Raw genomic sequence first — 20701 nt, 5'->3', positions numbered from 1 at the left:
TCTAGTGCTGCAATGTCCTTTCTGTAGCCTGGAGACCAAAACTGCACACAGTACTCCAGATGAGGCCTCACCAGTGCATTGAAAAGCTTGAGCATATCTGCTTTTAACTGTACTCTACACATCGTGTTATATCACCTAACATTCTGCTAACCTTCTTAATGCCTTCTGGACACTGTCTGGAAGTTGACAGTGTCGAGTCCACTATGACTCCTAAATCCTTTTCATAAGGTGTACTCTCGATTTTCAGACCTTCCATTGTGTATTCAAACCTACATTTTTACTTCCTATTTGAAATATGTTATATTTACTGACATTAAGTTTCATCTGCCAGAAATCTGCCCAAGCCTGTATGCTGTCCAAGTCCCTCTGTAATGATTCAGCAGAATCTAGATAATCTGCCAATCCACCTATCTTGGTATGATCTGCAAACTTAACCATCTTGTCACTTATATTCCTATCCAAGTTATTTATATATATTAAAAATAGCAACGGCCCTAGCACTGACCTGATGAGGTTTCTCGCACCACAACCCTCTGCTTCCTGTGTCTGAGCCAATTTTCCACCCATCTACAAATAACACCCTGAACTCCCACTTCTTTTAGTTTCATGTCTGACTTCTCATTTGGGACCTTATCAAACACTTTCTTAAACAAAGATCAATTTCTGTTCCAAATTGGTTGTTTCCTTAAAAAAACAAAATGTGTTTTTGAGATGCAATTTGCTTTAGCAGGCAGATTAAAAAGTGTTTTTGTGTATGTATCACTTTGTACATTGCCTCATTTTCAAGAGTTAGTTCACATTTATCAGTTTGGGCATGTATTTGGCTGATGATGTCTGCATGCACTTGCTACAGCTACCACTGCTTCCACATCATTCTTTCTGTGTATGTTGGGACAGATGAAGCTGTGTCTTCACTTACCAGGGATACTTTGGTGGAAAGTTGTGAAAAGATAAGTGACACACAGATAAAGTGTTGGAAGTCTGTTGTGGATTCCCTCTTTATTGGTGATGAGGTGGTTGCAACCAAAATTAGGAAAAAAGGACATTTGGTGTAAGTTAGAGCTTTTTCAGCCTAAAAGCCAATCTTCTGAGAGTGAGGACCCATTTCCTTCAGTTTTTAGTCCGACTGTCTCTTAAATAGTGTGTGGGGTGGAAAGGACAGGACTTCAAGAGTCTGAAATTGAAATGATGTCAGCAGATTTCCTGGATGTCCTCCTCCACTTTGGGGTTTAAACAGGGAAAAGAAGTTAGTGACTTTTGTCACAGCACTCTCTGTCCCCAATTCCCTACCTGCGTAGAGCCCACAAAGCACTCCCTGGACACTCTGACAAAGGAAACACACTTTCATATAGACTTAAATCACAAGAATGCCCTAATATGCCATATTTCACTGTGATAAAAGTATTTATAAGCACTGGTTTCTCTCACACAAGAAGGCCTTCTATGGCTTTCATATCTGTGTGTAGGATTTATGTCCCTGCCGTTCTGCAAGAGTACAAATCTGAGGAAGGTGTCTTTGAATTTTATTGAATCTGACAAGAGAATAATGGAGTTGACTTGTTGTTGACATTGACTCCATTTTCATGTGTGCCTTTAAGATCTGTTTCAAGACTTGTTCCGATGAGTTTGAAATAAAGTGTGTTTTTGACAATAAATACAATGGATTCAAAAAGTATTCAGACCAATCCACTTTATGCACAATTTATTGTGTTGTATGTTTAATTTTAAATAGATAAATTTCCCATTTTTGCCCATCAATCTACATTCAAAAACCCATAATGACAAAATGAAAACATGTTTTCAGAAAGAGAGCAAATTTATTACAAATCAAAAACTGAAATATCTTATATATACGAAGGGGAGTCAAGCTAAAGTTACAAAATGGGATTTATTAGAAAATGGAACGAAATTTAACAAAACTGATAATGTCATTTCTCAATGTAGTCTCCACCCTTCTCAATGCACTTGCGCCATCTGCCTGGAAATGCCTGGATTCCAGGGCTGAATGCAGATTAATGTCATACCCAGGATGAAGCATTCCTTGCTCAAGCGCTCAATGGAGTAGTGTCACTTCTGGTGTTTATGGGATTCGAACCGGCAACCTTCTGATTGCCAGTACTACATCCCAGACTAACAGACTAAATTACAGTATGTCAAAATAAGAGAACCACAGATTAGAAATACAGTATATATATAAATAAAGGGGACCCAAAAGCTTTCCAGAGTTAATTGTGTAGAACTGAAAACAATTCTGGCTTACTAAGAGCCAAAAATAAATAGATGATAAATTTATAGCTTTGGCAGTTTAATAGAACTCTTTCAATACAGCTTTCCAGGTAAGCGGTACATTTATGTCTTGTGAAATGAGACATCCCTTCTTGCCTAACATTGCAGTCTTGCATTATGAAAAATAACTAAGTCCCAGCACGATGATGTCTGACCTATTTCTCTTAATGTACAGTGCTGTGAACAGGTTTATGTCCCTTTCCTGACATTCCCTATCTCTCTATACAGTATGTAAAATCCAACTTCTTTCTGACTGTCTGTATGTTTGTCTGTCCACTTTTCATGAGAGAACTACTTAACGGATTGAGATTGGATTTTTTGCTATAATTTGATTTTGCGACCTCTCTCATCATGCTAAGTATAATAATTCGCTCAACTACCGATTTATTTGTACATATCTGAAAGGCACACAGCGGGTCGACGGGAGGGGTAAGCAGTAGCGTAGCATGGGTGTCAGCCGCCCGGGGCGGAGGAAAATTCCGCCGCCCCCTTATTTAGGTATGGTTCAAATCTTTACAAGATATTATTATTATTTATTGTGAAATTTTGCCGCCCCCTAAAAGTGCCGCCCGGGGCGGGCCCCCCCTGCCGCCCCCACTACGCTACGCCACTGGGGGTAAGCGTGACGTCAAGAGTAGGGAGCCGGGCAGGGCCCTCCTCACTGTCCTATTTCAGTTCTACATGGACGGCACCTCGGGGCATAGCTAGTTTTTGTATATTTACCACAATGAATATCCCAAGATCTTTACATAAAATGTAATGTACTATAAAATAAAACACCAAGGTCTACAGTATGTGTCCAGTTCCTCTGAGCAATCTGAATGGTCAGTTTTGCTTTGGTGTGATTGGTTAGTTTGGCTTTGGTGACGTGACGAATGAGGAAATGCGGAGGTGAGACGCACAAGGTGGAGTAAAGGCATACGAGGCATACTGAGAGACTTGCCTTCAAAGATGGCAATATAAAAAAGGGACAACAGGTAATTAAGGTGCCTTGAAAATAATGAAAGAATCTGAGAAGCAGGCTTTATGGGAACACACTTGAGAAAGGGAGTACCAGTGAAGACACATTCACACATGTAAATACAGAGTAAAGATGTTAAAGATTCATGTAGGGCAAAAGATAGCGAATAGAATAATTAAAAAATATTTGCTATCTTTGACAGGTACTGTGGCTAGTATAAGATAAGAGAAACCAAACAGAGTTAACACAAAGCATCACTGCTACTTAATATATTTAAGTAATTATGTCATCCAACACCTATACTGCCCATGTGAAAGATAATTGCCCCGTCAGTTACTCACTCAAAAGCCTGACCACAGCTCATTGATAGACTCAGCTGACCAAACACAGCCACACCTGATTGCAGGCAGCCCTATAAAATCGAAATCTCACAATATATTGCTTCTTACCATGGGAGTGAAGCAGTCACCTCAAGGTTTCCAAAAGAACACTATACCTCGATCCAAGGAAATTCCAGAACTGTGCCTGCATTTATCAAGCATCTCAAAATTACTACTAGGAACTGCACTAAAAGTCTGATTAGGAGAAAAATTTTTCCTACTCCAGATGAGAACATGAGAACTAGTCATGAAGTGTCCTGCACTCACTTCCAGTGAGGAGTAGGAGGTCATGTCTGAGAAAAAAATTACATAATTTCAATACACCTCGAGATGCAAAATGGTGCTCATGAAGGTGTTTTATACAGTAGGTTCCTTGGAAATCATGATGATGTTTTGTACTTTTTTGCTACTGATGCTAAGGCTTCATCACTAAAATAATAATAATAACTAGCTGATTACCCAGTGGCTTCGCTCACTGAGTGCAAGGAAAAAAAATAAAATGTAGTCTATAAGTTATTAAACAGTAAAACATTAACATTTAAGAAGTAAAGATACATTGAGCAACACTGGAGTGGTTTCGGGTAAACTACATTTTAAAGGCGCTATAACACAACAGGTAAGTAGCACTAACAGCAGCTAAAATGTATTTGGATCATCTCTCGGTAGTAGATCCGTTGTGAAAGGCGCTACACGACAATTGTGGTATAGAAATTACATTCTCTATGTGATCGTCCAAATTTCTGCCTGACAACCTTGCACTACGTGTCTGTGATTTACTTCTTAAAATAATTCATCACAAAAGCAACCTTGAATGTCGCGGGGTTTTAGTGACCCGAACTCGCCTTAAGGGACAGTAAGTAGTCGTGCAGGGCAATTTACAAACAGAGTCCTGCTTCGATGTCGCCGATTACACTCATTCGCAAAGATTTCCACACTCCCAGGAGCCGACGGGGCATTTGAAGTGTCACAAACAGTGCGAGAAGAGAGGATGCTGCCCAAAACTGTGAAGCTCTCGACACGGCAGAGCAGCCCGACATTCCGCGCCTCCCAGCGTCCACTTTGTTGTCACGACTGCTCGCCGCTGAAGGCGGTCTCGTCTTCACATTGTTTACAGCGCAGTTAAAAAGTAGAAAGACACAAAGCTTTTTTCCTCATCTCTTCTACTATCAAGTACTGCCAACTAAAAAAAAGTTACAATGTGGCAGTTTCCACGACAGTCACGTTGACGAATAAATAAAACTTCTCTCTCAGAACGTGCCTAGTGGCAGACGGCTCAGCGCTGTAGTCGAGAGAGGAGGGCTGGGAGAGGGCGACGCGGGGCGCACTTCTATGAGATAGATCGGCGTGTTTGTGTTTACTTCTTTTCAATATCAGTCAAATAACTCTCAAACAAATACAAACAATTCGTAAAGATGATATAAAAATGGCGTCCACAAACGAAGTGATTAGTTCCTGTATTATAATATGTTCTGTGGTCATACGTAATTTCCATATTGCATGGTCATACGTAATTTCCGTTTCATACGTAATTTCCATATGGCGTGGTCATACGTAATTTCCGTTTCAAACGTGAAAAGAATTTTATATATATAGATAGATAATAATAGTATGATCCCATAGTTATACGCATAAAATAAAATACAGCGACATTTGCTGAGTTTAGATTTCAGTTGATGCAAGAAAGCCGACATCCAGGGTGGACATGATTATGTTCAAATAAAAGGTTTCTGCCACTCTCACTGAGTACTCTACAGTCATTTTTTGAACCAGGCCACTTCACAACAACATCCTATGAATCTATGACCACCTGTGTGCTGAAACTGTCAAACATGCATGCTCATCCATCATCAAGATAATGACTTTTATGTGTGTGCTGTCAATCACATCTGCAATTCCAGGAAAAACAACAGTTTGCATTAATGCAGCTTGCTTTAACATTACCTCATGTGAAGTGGTTGGGGAATTTATAAATCTGTGTATTTCTTCACGTGTTGGAAATGCATTTAAAGTTTGGTGCAAAATTTAAGAAATGGCATACCCAAATCATTTGTATTGCAAAGCTGCCTTTACCTCATGGGCAAAAAACATAATGTTATCAACACTTTAATTTTGTCCTACAGCAATCATTTGGTGTACAAGATGCGTTACACTGATATCTTTTCACTGTTCATTGTTGTCCAATGTTCCCAAAGCATTCTACCTCTCCTGGAATGTGTATGCTAATCTCTGCCTGAACAACATCTTCTGGCAGCTTCTAGTGAGTTAGAACACCTCAGAAGCTCTCGTAAAGCCTGGTGAATTTAGTAGTAGTTTTCTAAATTAGGAAAACTAATAAAATGCAATTTCTCATACTTGTAAAAGTAGGGCCAAATTTGAATCAATTTGAGATTTTGAGCTAGTTAGGCCCATTTTTCTATTCTGAGACTTCTGATAAATATGGACACAGATGACGAAAACAGTTGTTGAAACTTACCAATCAGAAAAAGGTCACAAAGCCACTCCTAAGGGTCTGGGACTTAAGAATAATTCTTTACATTTATATTGTGCTTTTCTCACTACTCAAAGTGCTTTATATAGTGAGTGGGGGAGCCACTTCAATCACCACCAGTGTGTAGTATCCACCTGAGTGATGCGATGGCAGCCATTTTGTGCCAGTATTGTCACCACACATTAGCTGTTAGGTGGTGAAGGGTGAGATAGCTAATTTTGGGGGGTTTAGGGCACAATGACTAGGCTGATTTCCTGATTTAGCCACAATATCCTGATTTAGCCAGGATATTGAGAGACACCCTACTCTTTATGAAGGATGCCCAGGGATCTTTTATGACCACAGAGAGTCAAGACCTCAATTTTACAAGGACAACACCATTTTTAACAGCTCAGTGTACCTGTCACTGCACTGGGGCATTGGGATCCACATTCAGACCACAGGGTAAATGCCCCCTGCTGGCCTCACCAACACCTCTTTCGGTAGCAACCCAAGCTTTTTCTGACTGGTCTGCCATTCAAGTACTGGCCAGGCCCAGATGTACTTAATTTCAGGTGAATGGCCTGTTCTGAAGTGCATGTCGTTTGACTGCTTTACCACATGACTGTAAATGGAGAACATTTGGAACAGTGGTGAATCCCCAAGGGCACAGAAATGACTCATTTAAGAAATCACAGAAGACCCCTGAAGAACACCCAAACAACTGCAGGCCTCTTTAGCCTCTGCAAATGTCAGTGTTCATGGCTCCATAATAAAAAGGAGACTGAGTAATAATGGGATTCATGGGAGAGTACAAAGGCAAAGCCCCTACCATCCAACAGTAACATAAATGATCATCAAGCATTTACAGAACAACATCTGTTTGATCCCCAAGCCTTTTGAAACAATGTTTTATTGACAGAATATTTAAAGAAAGCACTCTTTACATGGCACTATGCCTAGAAAACACAACATTCAATGGTAAGAACATTCTACCTACAACTAGGGGAGTGTGCCCCTCAGGCTGCCTATGGTAGCCCAAGCCCCCTCGCTTTGCTTGCTGTCTGGTCATGGTGGAATATTTTGTTAAAACAATATTTCACACATGGAGAACACAGGATGCAAACTCGTGACCCCCTTTCTGGGAGACAGCTGCACTGCCATTGCATCACATGCATGGCTTGTCAACTGCTAAAACACAACTGAATCACTACTGTTGTTAGCGAGGCAGATGTATATAATGTATTTTTGTTGACATATTCACGGTAAATGGTTTGTATTGACATGAGAGTATCATTGTTGTATTCTCTTAATGAAGGCTAAAAAAATTATATATTAAGGCTGGGCAATTAATGCATTATCGTGTCTGGCAACAATTATTTTATCGCATGTTAACGCAGTTTTTGTTATTATTATTATTTTGAAAGCCTCAGTCTTGCTAGCATTCGATAGAGATCAGTGATCTTCTTGTTACAGCGCTTTTCAATATACTTTTGCTAGAAGGAAAGTTAGCTTTGTTGATTTGTCCTCGATTCCCTGCACGTGCATGAGTAGCAAAGAGCAAACAGCTTCTAAAATGGCATGTGGAGAGATACCAAAGTGAATGCTCAAAGCAAAATAATCCGTGGATGACTTTTTTCGTATTATTGCTGAAACAGACTCTGATTTGTTGGACTATTGGACGAAAGTGAGGTACCGGCATCAGCTGATCGTGGTGCTGAACACGTTCGTGTAGCTGATGAACCTATGGCAATGTTCGCCTGGGAGGACAGTCACTTAACGATGACAGGAGGTACAAACCATATTGTGTCTCACTGCAAATGCCACCCCCATGCACCTGTCTCACAAAGACAGCCAGCCCACCGTGCATTCCTGCTGGCCATCGAGCCCCACTGCGCAGCCGCTGCTGCCACAAACTGCAAACAGGCTATGAAAGCAGACACAACAGGCAGCAACTTATGTTTTATGTTGATTTATGTGTGAAACCATTACTTTGTGCGCTTTTTTGGAAAAAATATTAGCCCTCAAAGAGTTGCTACTGAACATAGACTGTTTATGCCGCTCCCTGATAAAAGAAAATGTGTCTGCTTGTATCTGTTCAGATAAAAAAGAAAACAGTTTTAGAAATGTTAACTTGCTGTTGCTCAGAAGGTGCCTGTTATAATGTTGTGATCGTGGCTCTGGACTCTGAGGGTAACACTTGTTTTTTATAACAAACTAGATAAAACGTTAATGGTCTGGCAGTGGCAAATAACTTTGGTTTTATATTTGATTTGATTACATTAATGTTTACATCGAGATTTACAAGAAATATTTTAACTGCTACTATGTAAAGAGAATATTGCTGTTACAAAGCACCTTATTTGTTTAAAGTGTTTGCAAACCAAATACATGCAATAGACTACTTGAGTTCATTATTGAATTTTGCACATAACAATATAATTGTTGTGATTGTCTGCGATTAATCGCGATTAAAAATTTTAATCGCTACTCAGCACTAATACATATACTATATGATATACGGTTGTGAGGAAAATGAGCGTTGCATGAAAATGCTGCATGAGTGAATAAAACACAGGGTGGTAGTATGAAGTTGTGGGAATGATTTGCCTCTGGACCCGAAGGACTTGCCATAATTACAGGAACCATGAATTCTGCACCTCACCAGAACACTTCTAAGGTCATCTGTGACCTGAAACTATAGCATAACTTGGTTATGCAGAAGGACGATGACCCAAAACATCAAAAGCAATTCTACAATTGAGTGGCTCAGAAGAAAGTAAGCCAAAGTCCTGACTAGCACCCAACAGAAGTGCTCTAGCAGAACCTGAAATGAGCAGTTAAGACTTACCAACCAACCAGTGTGCCTGAATTAAATAGTCCTGCTTAAGATGGGTGGGCTAAAAATTCGCCAATTGTGATGTGAAAGACTTATATAAAATTGCATTTAGTAACAATTATTACTTTTTTGCTCCTTGAAGAAAAGAAGTACAATAATGATTTAAATAAAGACTGTATTGTGTTCTCTCTCTCCAATACTGAACTTTGTCTAAATGTCTGAGGCCATTCATTGTGTAAAATATGCAGAAAAGGGATATCAGGAAGGAGAAAATTATTTTTCACAGCATTGTGATTCATTGTGTGAGGGGTTAAACAAAAAGGAGTCACATAACAATCAGAAAAATCTAGCTTTTGTTATCTAGGGTTTATTATAATCAAGAAAATTTCAGACAGATAGCTGCTGAACTGAGCAATCCAAGGACGGGGATTGTGATTAGACAAAATTTGGCTAAGCAGTGCTTTACTTTCCAGACACATGTTCTTGATCTCCTTCAAAAACTGCTTAATGAAGCTCACTATGTTAACTGCCTTTAATGTTTTCTTTGTTAAAGCCAGTGGCTTCCTTACTAAGTGCTTACACTACCACTTTTTAAATTGGTTTTTCATGTGCATAAAAATACATTTTAACATGTTTGAATTTTTAATGATCCATTTGCCTAGTGTGGCTGTGGTAGATAATCTTGTGGGTTAATGACAAGCTGTAAACTTCATCCTTCTGCCTGTTCAGCTCGGTGCATTTTACACGTCAAAGCCCTCGGTCACCAACCAAAGAGATGACCTACTTCATTTTGTGTCGGCTCTCAGATTATGTTGCACGCCTTTAAAGCTTCACAGTTAACCTAGTTGAGCAGCCATTTCCCTTGGATAGTAAAGAGCCCTCAGAATATATTAGGATGATTTCTGTGCCTTTCAGTTCTACCAGAGTAACTGACCCAATTCTGAAAGGTCACAGGAAGGAATCACAGACCTCCCTATTTCTTCAAAATGCTGTTTCATTTATTCATTTGTTTCCTGGGACTCAGGAATTTAGGGTGCCACAGCCAATTCCGGCAGCATTACGTGTAAGACAGGGACCTGCTATGAATGAGGCACCTGACTGTCACAGGACACAAGCAAACTCACTCACATGGAGTTCACTTAGTGCCTTAAATTAACCTTAAATTGCACATCTCTGGGACGTGCAAGGAAGTTAGGCTACCTGAGAAAAAGCCTGGAGGGAATGGAAACTCTACACAGATAGTGACTGGGCAGGGATGTAAAAAATACTGAGCATAATCTCATTCAACTCCAAATACATGGCAGAATACAACATTGATTTTTTCATCAGCATCACCTGACATTTAATGCAGTAGGATTGAGCTTTCTGCAGACAAAAACATAATAAATATGTTCATGTAGCCAAGAGTACCTGATCAAGATGTACTTCATCAATTTTCCTGACAAGTAGTTAGGTTGCATATACTGAGGGAGACTCTACAACGTACAGGAGAAGAAAATCATTTACTGTTCCTCTTTCTGTGGAATACTCTTTAATGTTTATTACCATGTAGAACATTATTCTGCTGATTTCATCCATTTACAATGATTTAGTTCATACAATTGAGGGTAACCACGGCTCAGAGAGCAATGCAGCCCATGTTGCCCCTGAAGGGACTTCCATTCGATTCTGCTACTAATTAATTGATTTGTTTCACGCGCTAAAACCAACTTCTTATTCACCCTGGCAACCAAGGCTCATTTTTAATGAGACTCTCCAGGCAAATCGTAGCAAACCAAAAGAAAGAAAAAAATAAATAAATAAAAGTGAGAAATTGTTTTTGGAAAATTTGTGCTTTAATAGCTTTATCAAGATAGGGAAACACATATCAGGGGGATTATGATATGCTTTAAACATAGTTTTCTAAACCATGTTTCATTAGTTATCATTGGAAATACAGAATAATGCAACTTTTTAAATGTAAAAAATACTTTAAAGATATTATGCTAATATGTACAGTATATGATTCCACTTTCCCTACTAGAGCTGAAGAGAAGCTACATGGAACCTATTATGATAACATTTACTTTGTAAATTTTCAGAAATATTATTTCAACAACAAAGTCAGGCCTATTCAGTATTAGACAGTTATCTATACATTATATTCAATACAACCTTCTTCTGTTACAGCACCACATGCCCACATTCAGTTATTTTTGGCTTGTTTGTGGTCACCAACACACCTAATATGCAAGTCTTTAGGGTATGGGGGGAAACTGTGGCACACCGGTGTGATAAATAATTGAGCCTCGACACAGAAAGAGGTTTGGGGCAGTCTCCCGTATACTTGAAAAATGGCTGCTAAATCGAAGAGGTTGAAAGAAAATGGTCTTTACAGACAAGAATCCAAAACAGAACTGAGGTTTGGTACAGAAATAGTGGGTTTTATAGATGGAGGGAGGACATGATGTCTTCAGGGGTGGAACCGGAATTGACGTTCAAGGGCCCAGGTAGAATTTCCCGCAATTGGTCAGCTGGGAAAAAAGCAAAAGGGTCAGTGCACTCTACCACCTCCTGATCCGACCGGGAATTACCTTCTTTTGAGCCCTTTAGCTGCCTTACATGCGCATGTGTGTGACACTGGATAAAGAGGACAGGTAAATGTCGCAGTGTTAACCATCATATCATGCACTTCTCTTTCCATGTGTGTCAGTGAACTTGCTCATTAATTAATTTTTCAATCAATTTATATATTATCATAATCTTTGGAAGATAGAGGGATTAAAATAAATAATAATCCAGATGTCAGCCTGCATGGAGAGCTATTGAAATGAGTGAATACATTTAAATATCTAGGATCAGTGGTAGCTCAAGATGGAAAACTAGATGCAGAGATAACCCATAGAGTGCAGTGTGGATGGAACAATTAGAAGAAGGTATCAGGAGTATTGTGTGATCAAAGAATTAAAGCAAAGGTTAAGACAAAGTTTTTAAGACAATCATAAGACCAGCAATGATGTTTGGGACTGAGACATGGGCAGTAGAGAGAGCACAGGAGAAGACGTTAAATGTGTCAGAAATGAGAATGTTGAGATGGATGTGTGGAGTTACAAAAAAGGACAGAGTAGGAAATGAGACAATCAGAGGTAGAACAAAAGTGGGAGAGAGATGTAAAAAAGTACATGAAAGGAGGTTGAAGTGGTATGAACATGTGATGAGGAGAGACAATGAATATGTGGGTGTAGGAGTGATGGGAATGGAAGTATGGGGTAAGCAGCAAGTGAGGGAGGACAAAGTGGAGGTGGATCAATAAAGTAAAAAAGCTTTGAAGGAAAATAGTCTGACTGGTGAGGAGATGCAGGGTCGAGCTGTATGGAGAAGGCTGATCAGATACAATGACCCCACATAGAAGTGGGAAAAGAAGAAAAGGAAGTAGAAGAAGAATAAATTTACGTTTTATCAAATGCGCTTAATCTAATTGTAGGATTGTATAGGTCTGGAGCACATCCTAGTAGCACTGGGCGCAATATAGGAAGATACCCTGGATTAGACACTAATCCATTGTATGGTGCATATATGCACACACTCACTCACTAATAACAGGACAATTTAGTGCCACAAATAATTCAGATATGGAAACCAGAATATTAGGAGAAATGAAATGTGCCAATGAGAGAAAATGCGTTAATTGCACACAGTCAGTGACTTGGCTTAGATTCAGAGACATATCTCATCTCAAGGGCGTTGAGGCAGAATGTGATCCTGATTTGACTATAACATAATATTTTCAAACATGCTCTCATTACTGATGTAAGTATTTGCAGCGTGGGAGGAAAATGGGAAAACCTGAATATCCAAAGACAAATGCAGCACAAAACTCTGGAGGGATCTGATAATGTTAGAGGGTCTTCTGAACCCACACTTCTAAAAAAGAATTATATGTTTTAATTGATTCTTGTTTATGAGAATACTACTGCTGCTTCTACTACAACAACTAAGACATGAGAAGAATGTACATATTTTGCATAAACAGTAAATATGCGCATCAATAACCATTTAATTCACAGAAACCAGGTTTCAAAAATGCCATGAGGGAAACTGGGATATTGGTGTCAGAGAAACTGGGTTAACACATGTAGTTTTCTCCATGAGCAACCCAATTATGTGGCTATGTAAACCTTTGGTTGCAGTTAAGGATTTCATAGTCTGTCTTACTGTTAGTCTATGCATGTCCTTGGCCAGTTACTTCTGGCCATTATATTGCTCAACTTACTGCTCAATTTTACAAATGCACTCCTTGAAATCCTGAAGTTTTCCCTCTATTCATTGTTGGTAAACTCTTTCAAAAGAACTCTTTCCCACCAGTGTTTGCTTCTCACATGCATCCAGCAGCCGCGGGTAAAAAATGGTGAAAGCGTCCACAAAGATATATTTTCTGTGACAAATGCTCAGACAATTGCATTACTCCTTCTCCTGGTTGAAATATTCTGTCTTAATATTTCAGAAATCTCTAAATTCATGTTAATGAGATGAACATACAGTGCTAAGCTCAACAGCACAATCTCAGGAGACACAGGCTTCATGCTTGTTTTCAGATTCAGGGAAGCCAATGTTGATATTTAACACTTTTTTGAACAGCTTAATGACACTGAAAGTATTTTGCCAAGAAAGAACTCCATTAGTTGATTCATAGGTGTAAACAGTTTTTTTTTAAGAAATTAGGTTTCTGCCTTAATAAGGTTACTCACCTTATCCCAGTTATCTGTATGCATGTAAACGTGCTCACTGACTGCATGTAGGATTCAAATCCATGATGCTGGATTCTGTTCTTCTCTATTTTATTCTATGCTCCTTTGCTTTTTTTTTTTTTACCTATTTATCCATTTTAGGACAACATTGTCTTTCCTGGCAGCACTGAAGACAAGGTATGAATCAACATTGGATGGGGCACCATCACAGAGCACACTCATGCACTTGCCCATTCTCACTCATACTGGTCAAATTTAGCATTGAAAATTAACCTAACATGTATGTTTCTTGGATGTGGGAGGTAAAAAAATACAGATACGAGGAGAAAGCACAAGTTCCACATAATGACTTAGATTTATGGCTCTCTATGACAGTACCATTTGCCACAGTGTTATCAAGTCATGATATAAAAATACCTATTATCATTATTGCAATTATATTCCCTTAGCTAACATATTGTACAAGTAGAGAGGGATCATTGAAGGGAAATACACAAGCCCAGAAATTAATATGAGAAGCTGTCAACCTGAATTTAAACCAAAAGGTTTTTTGATTCCCATCTGTATATTTTGTAGTATTGTAGCATGTTGGTGCCAATCTGTTGGTGATCCGGCTTGCAGGATTTCATTGTTGAGGATCCAAGCAGCAGGATCAGGCAAAGGGGATTCCCACACCTGCCTGCAGCAGATAGATTGTCATTTTCAAGGGGTGGGACTGGACCGTGTGTCTGCCTGGGGGGAGTTACTAACCAGAATCCCAAGCTGTTTTGTCATGTGGTGGGTGCGGCAATGCACTGTACCAGTGCATGTTCCCTAACCTGACCTGACCTGACCTGATATGCTAGCCTTTCTTTCATGTCTCATTTCTGCTGACTGTCCTATGATCTTCTCTTTCCCAAACATCTCATGATATTAAGTACCACTGACTGGCAATATTTACCTCCTTACATTTTTCTTCCCAGGTTGTGCTCACCATGTGCATTAAATACCCAGGTTCATTCTAATATTTACTCTCTTATATATTAATACTTGTCACTCTAAAACCATTGCTTACTATCTGAAAATTTCCAGTTGGTTTCACATAGCAATTTATGACTATTCCTTACACTGGAAGACCCAGTGAACGCACTGTCCAAGTTTTCAAAAGAACTGTCTTCTTTTACAGGTAACTAACTCTCTTTAGCATAACAGGAGGGCTCCACATTACTTGTAACCTGCTAGCTGACTGGCCTCTGACTCAGACTTGAACCTCTGCTACTGAATCTCAACTGTTGTCCTTTTTCAATGCATCATCACAGGCACAAACAGTTTGAAAGGGTTCTTCACAAAGGACATCAAAGTTAAAAAGGTGAATAACTACAAGGCATAAGGAATAAATATTTGATTGTGTCAGTTTTTTTCTAGTTACTAGAGTGTCAGTGGAGCCTGCACGCTATAAGCCGCCCTCTTTCTGCTGTTGAAGTCTCAATAGCAACACTGCATTTGCAGTTCAAATACACAGCACGTCACCTACATGTCAGACTCTGAACTTCAGGGATGACGGCACCACGGGTTTGAAAATTGACATCACCCTCCTGATCAACTTCTGTGTGAACATAGCAATTCTTCTCTTTCTATCAATCTTTACTCAAATCCTGGGTAGATCAATTTAACGCACAGTGTATAACTGAATACAGAAACATTTTTTCTTATTACTGATTTCTTTTTCATTTTGCTTTATAGATGTCAGGTTGTGAATGTGTGGTAGCTAATTAAAAATCTGTGAAATGAAGTATGCTGTATTTTGATATACTACAATATAGACTGTGTCATAACCAGAAGGCACGTAATAATACAAATAAAAGTATAAAACATGCCAGTAAACAATTTAACCGTGAAAGGCATACATAAATGTTCAAAAAGTCCAAACATATTGTGGAAGATAGAAGCAATCTCAAAACAACTCAAAACCAAAATAATACCAAGGAGGCTGAGAGAAATATAATACAAATATTTTATTAACATAGGCAATGAAGGAAAAAATCTATAAAGATGATCAAAGTAACATATAAAATAAACAAAACAAACGCACAGCTGCCCCGCTGTGTCTGGCAAATACAAGTCTTGCACCCCTGTCTCTCTGGTGTGGTATTTGCACTGGCAATCGAAAGGTTGCCGGTTCGAATCCCATAAACACCAAAAGTGACTCTACTTCACTGGGCCCTTGAGCAAGGCCCTTAACCTGCAATTGCTCCATCCTGGGTATGAAGTTAATCTGCATCCTGCCCTGGATGTAGGCCCTCCAACCTGCAGGAAAAAACCTGGGGGTTGGTGACAGAATTGGCACTCCAGTCACCATAAAAAACCTTACACTGTTCCACTCATTCTGAACTAATGTGGTGCTGAGGTGTCACCCGTTGCTTGGCTGCACTCGGTTCCTAATCTCAGATCCTGAGTTGGTTTGTCATGTGGTGGGTGCAGCAATGCACTGTATCAGCGTGTGCTCCTAACCTCTCTCTCTCTGTCATTATTTCCTGCCTCCCTCCTGTTGGCTGAGATCCTGATGACACCAGTTCTTCTGATTTCAAGTTTAGCACTTTGAATTAGTGATGCTCTGATCAATTGCCCGCCGATTTAAATTGACCAATATTCAATACAAAACACTCAATCGTGATCTGTAAATTGGCTGAATATAAAGAAAAAAAAGCTTTTTTTCAGCCCCTGCTTCTCTAAATTTTACAGTAATGCTTCTTTACGTGAGATTCAACATTAGTAAACTTTACCAGAGAGAGAGAGAAGACTGGAATTATTAGCCTCTACATTAAAAAAGTGAGAGTAATAAACATAAAAAAAAGAAATTGAAGAGTTGTCTTGTGCAATTAGATAAACGGAAAGAACACCTTTTTTTAATGAATTCAGACCTTTTCATTTCACAGGTGGCGCAGTGGTAGTGCTGCTGCTTTGCAGTAAGGAGACTGTGGAAGATTGTGGGTTCGCTTCCCGGTTCCTCCCTGTGTGGATAACGCTTTGAGTACTGAGAAAAGCGCTATATAAATGTAATGAATTATTATTATTATTATTATTATTATCCTTTTTAAAATGGACACTGCTTGTTTGAGCTTGGACATATTTGAGCAGTTCATATTTTTAATTAGAATAAGAAAAGATAAACAATTTGTAATTGCTGCTTCATAAGCAACAGGCTTGCCAGCTTAACAGCAAAATTAGTCTGTTTCACTTGTAAACTTGTTCAACATGCCAGCCTTGCATCATCTTGAAAACATCTTATGAACATTTGATAGATTTGTGGCCTTAAGGGTTTGAGTTGCATTTATTATTTCTTTGTGTGCGTCATATAGCATATGTTTTGGTAGGAAATAAATACTTCAGAATTAAAATGGTAAATCATTTATAACTAACACCTTACAAATTAGGAACGTCTAGCCTGGTACTCTGTCTCCCTATTATAAAAAAAAATCTTACGACGCGACATCTTTGGAAGAGAGATCTTTTGAAGAGAGACAGAGAGATACTTTCATGTCCCGCGAGACGGACAAGTCACGTCATACTTACAACCTTTGGAAGCAAGTCCCTTGATACACATGCAGAGCAGATTAGAGATAATGGAAGTAGGAAAATTTGGAAGCCTCAAAAAAAAATAAGAGTAAAGATCGCATTAGCGCAAACAAATGGAAAATATTACTCGGTGACATAATGGAACAGTGAAAAGAGATCACATTGTGTTTGAGGATGTCTGGAGGACAAGAGAGACAAGGTAGTGAGACAAAAGGACAGGTGCTGTACAGGCTTTTAAATGTTTGAAGCGCCACACGAAATGCAGATCATGCGGCACAGCAGTAGCAGCAAGCTAGCAGCTGATCGAACAAAGAAGAGGTTAAAAAAAAAAAAAACAATTGTTATTTGTTTCCCATTGTATCACCGTTTAAGAGGGGTTTCGGAGGAGCCATCACGTCTCCTTGGGGTGTGGTCAGCCCTCCTCTTCACAATGGGGGGAGGGGTTGGCGAGCAAAGCGAGCAGGGGACATAGCCCCCTAGTAAAAAAAAAAAAACACTTGTATAAAAATAGTCTTCTTCTTCTTCTTCTATTAGGGGTTGCCACAGTGGATCATCTTCTTCCATATCTTTCTGTCCTCTGGATCTTGTTCTGTTACACCCACCATCTGCATGTCCTCTCTCACCACATCCATAAACCTCCTCTTAGGCCTTCCTCTTTTCCTCTTCCCTGGCAGCTCTATCCTTAGCATCCTTCTCCCAATATACCCAGCATCTTTCCTCTGCACGTGTCCAAACCAACTCAATCTCGCCTCTCTTACTTTGTCTCCCAACCGTCCAACCTGAGCTGATCCTCTAATGTACTCATTTCTAATCCTGTCCATCCTTGTCACACCCAATGCAAATCTTAGCATCTTTAACTCTTGTTTAAAACTTGTATAAATATAGTACATGTATATTTTTACAGCAAAAAAACTAGTGCGGTTAATAATTAAAAATGATTAAAATCTATAAGTGCATGTATATGTTAATATCAATTAACTGAATCAATATGTGAAGTATAAAGAAAGAGAAATGGTGAAAACTACTTTTTAAAATTAAGATTTGTTTGAGATATGTTGAAAGAGCCAGTCTTAGAAAGTTAATGTTAAATACACTTAAGTGTCTTCTTAATTTCAATTGAATATCAGTTTCTCACAGTTACTTAGATTGTGGACCTTTCATAGCTATAGCTGTAAAACTGAGTGTTAATTAAGTTAGTTACAAAGTAGTCTCACTGCTGGCATTGACTAATAGATTAGTTTAAAAAAAGAACATTGGCATACAGTTTTCTGACTGTGCTTACCGTTCTACACGTAATATGACCAAACTTAAAGAGAAATGAAACAACATAAGTAAGCCTTAAATAGAACTTTCTTTAAACAAGAACGTTTCTTTTCATTGTAATATCAATTTTTCTCTATTTTTGTGTGAACTGGTTTGATTTGAATTTTACTAAAACTTTTTAAAATGAAGAAGCATAGATTGTGGAATTATTTGAACATGTGTCACACTATTGCTTGAACTATTCTATGAAGTAAACTGAAAGCTGTAGAACTTTGGGAATTTTGGACAACACAGCTGCAGAAGAAATTAAACAATATGACATCTTATAATTATGAGAAACATTTTATCTTCTTTTATACCATATACATTATTGGTAAATCTTTTCTGTAATATTTTATTATTTAAAAAGTATGCTCTTTTATGGGAATTCTATTCATTTTAATTTTTTTAAGACCACTGAACAATAAGTCTGCAGAATTTCATTGTGCTAATACAAAATGAACAGTTAACACCTGTGGTTTATAATTTAATTATAAAAATATCAAAGTTAGAACTTTAAGATAAAACATAAGACTTCTCTGTGTCAGGTTTGCAAGAGCTTAGTGTAAACAGTTTTTTAAAGGGATGAAGAAAAAAAAAAGTTGGCTTTGGAATCGGCCAAATTAGTGATCGGTATCAACCCTAAAAAACCTGATTGGGGTGTCCTTATTATGAATCACTTTCCTGTAATCATTTGAATCCTGTAAGTCCAAATGGCCTGATTTTAATATTTTTTTTTGACAATGAAGTAAATATAGTTTTAGTCCCAATTCAGAAGCACTTTCACTAAAGATCGGAGTTCCTAAACACGTTTACACATATAGTTCATTTGGTGACTTTTTTGCTGGTACAATTTCCTTGAAAGTCTGGTTCGTTCATTTAGATGTGAACACATCAATTGCAATCTGGTGTGGAACAAAACAACTGTACTCTGTAATCTAGGTTTACAAGTCACTTCCTTTGCTTTAGCATAACTCTGACAAGAGTGAATGTGTGCTGTCAGTTTTGGTAGAAACGGTGTGATAATATCACAGATCCTAGCAATGGAATCTTTTCTGTAAGTAATATGGTGGTGCCCATAAAACACCACCAAACAAAATTGTGGTGCAATGATGTGTCATTTTGCAGTGTCTTGCAGGTGCTGAACCAAGTATAAATTGGGGAAGACTGAGGGTATCATTCGGCCACTAACCACAGGTCTGTTTCCCGATTTTGAATGGAGGAGAAGCCAACACGAGGACACTTCCATGCAACACTCCTGACTTCACCTTTCTGGTTCCAACCCTATATAAATTGACGGCTCACTAGGCGTTCAGTTTCAAACCAGCTTCCAGAGCGGATGGAGCTCCTACTGGTTAGAAACCTTATTTGTTTTAGCAACCAACATACTGCATTTAGTTGAATGATTTTTTCCATCCTTGTGTTCTCTGGACATCTAGGACATTAAATGGAGCATTCCCAGGGATCCCAGCACTTTATCTGCTGATCTGATGTCACAAAATATTAGCAACCTAAATAAGAATAATAATGCAGAAATTACAGTCAAAGAAAGACAATGCCTAACGTGTTCTTGATACGTACATTGGATGTCCAGGGTCAGAACCAACCACTAGAACTTCTGAGAAGATCCCCCAAAGCACCCTTTATCAGTGTAAGGTGTTCCTGCTGATCTAAATCTAGGCTTCAGGATAAATGATCAGACAAATCTCGTGCTATTTGTCCATTATAATGTTTGTCATAGAGCCTGTGGTTATTATCATAAATGAATAAACTGTAAATTAAATGACTAAAAAAGCATTCCATCAAACACAAATCAAAGAAAAACAAAGAAAAGCTGAGCAAAAATCTAAAATTATCTTGAAGTTTAAAATACATACTTGAAAACTAATTGAAATAAAATTAAAATGGATGGAAACAAAATTCTTTTGTTTCTATTTTTTTAAACAAACCTATTACTGATAGACTAATTTTGAGCAATGTTCCTCCCTTGTTTTACAAATAATGGACAGCATAGTAAACAATTATTAAAACTTGGAATAGGAATACTATACTGAATAAACTGTAACTGATACTAAAGTGACCCAATTATATTGTCTTATTAGCCACATGTCACAAAACATATTCATGCACAGTTTGGTGGTTATTTGCTTTAAAGTAACATAGCGAAGAAAAAAAAATAATGAC

The 20701-nt window shown here is 38.4% G+C and overlaps 1 protein-coding gene across 1 annotated transcript in view; it reads right to left on the bottom strand.

Moving 5' to 3' along the window:
- The window catches only part of dlgap3 (discs, large (Drosophila) homolog-associated protein 3), a 739519-nt gene that overhangs the window by 84150 nt on the left and 634668 nt on the right, over nucleotides 1–20701 (bottom strand). The gene's annotated exons all lie outside the window — the stretch shown is intronic.

The sequence above is a fragment of the Erpetoichthys calabaricus genome, chromosome 14 (genome assembly GCF_900747795.2).
Source record: "Erpetoichthys calabaricus chromosome 14, fErpCal1.3, whole genome shotgun sequence".
Classification (NCBI taxonomy): Eukaryota; Metazoa; Chordata; class Cladistia; order Polypteriformes; family Polypteridae; genus Erpetoichthys; species Erpetoichthys calabaricus.
This window is presented reverse-complemented; position numbering and strand designations above follow the sequence as displayed.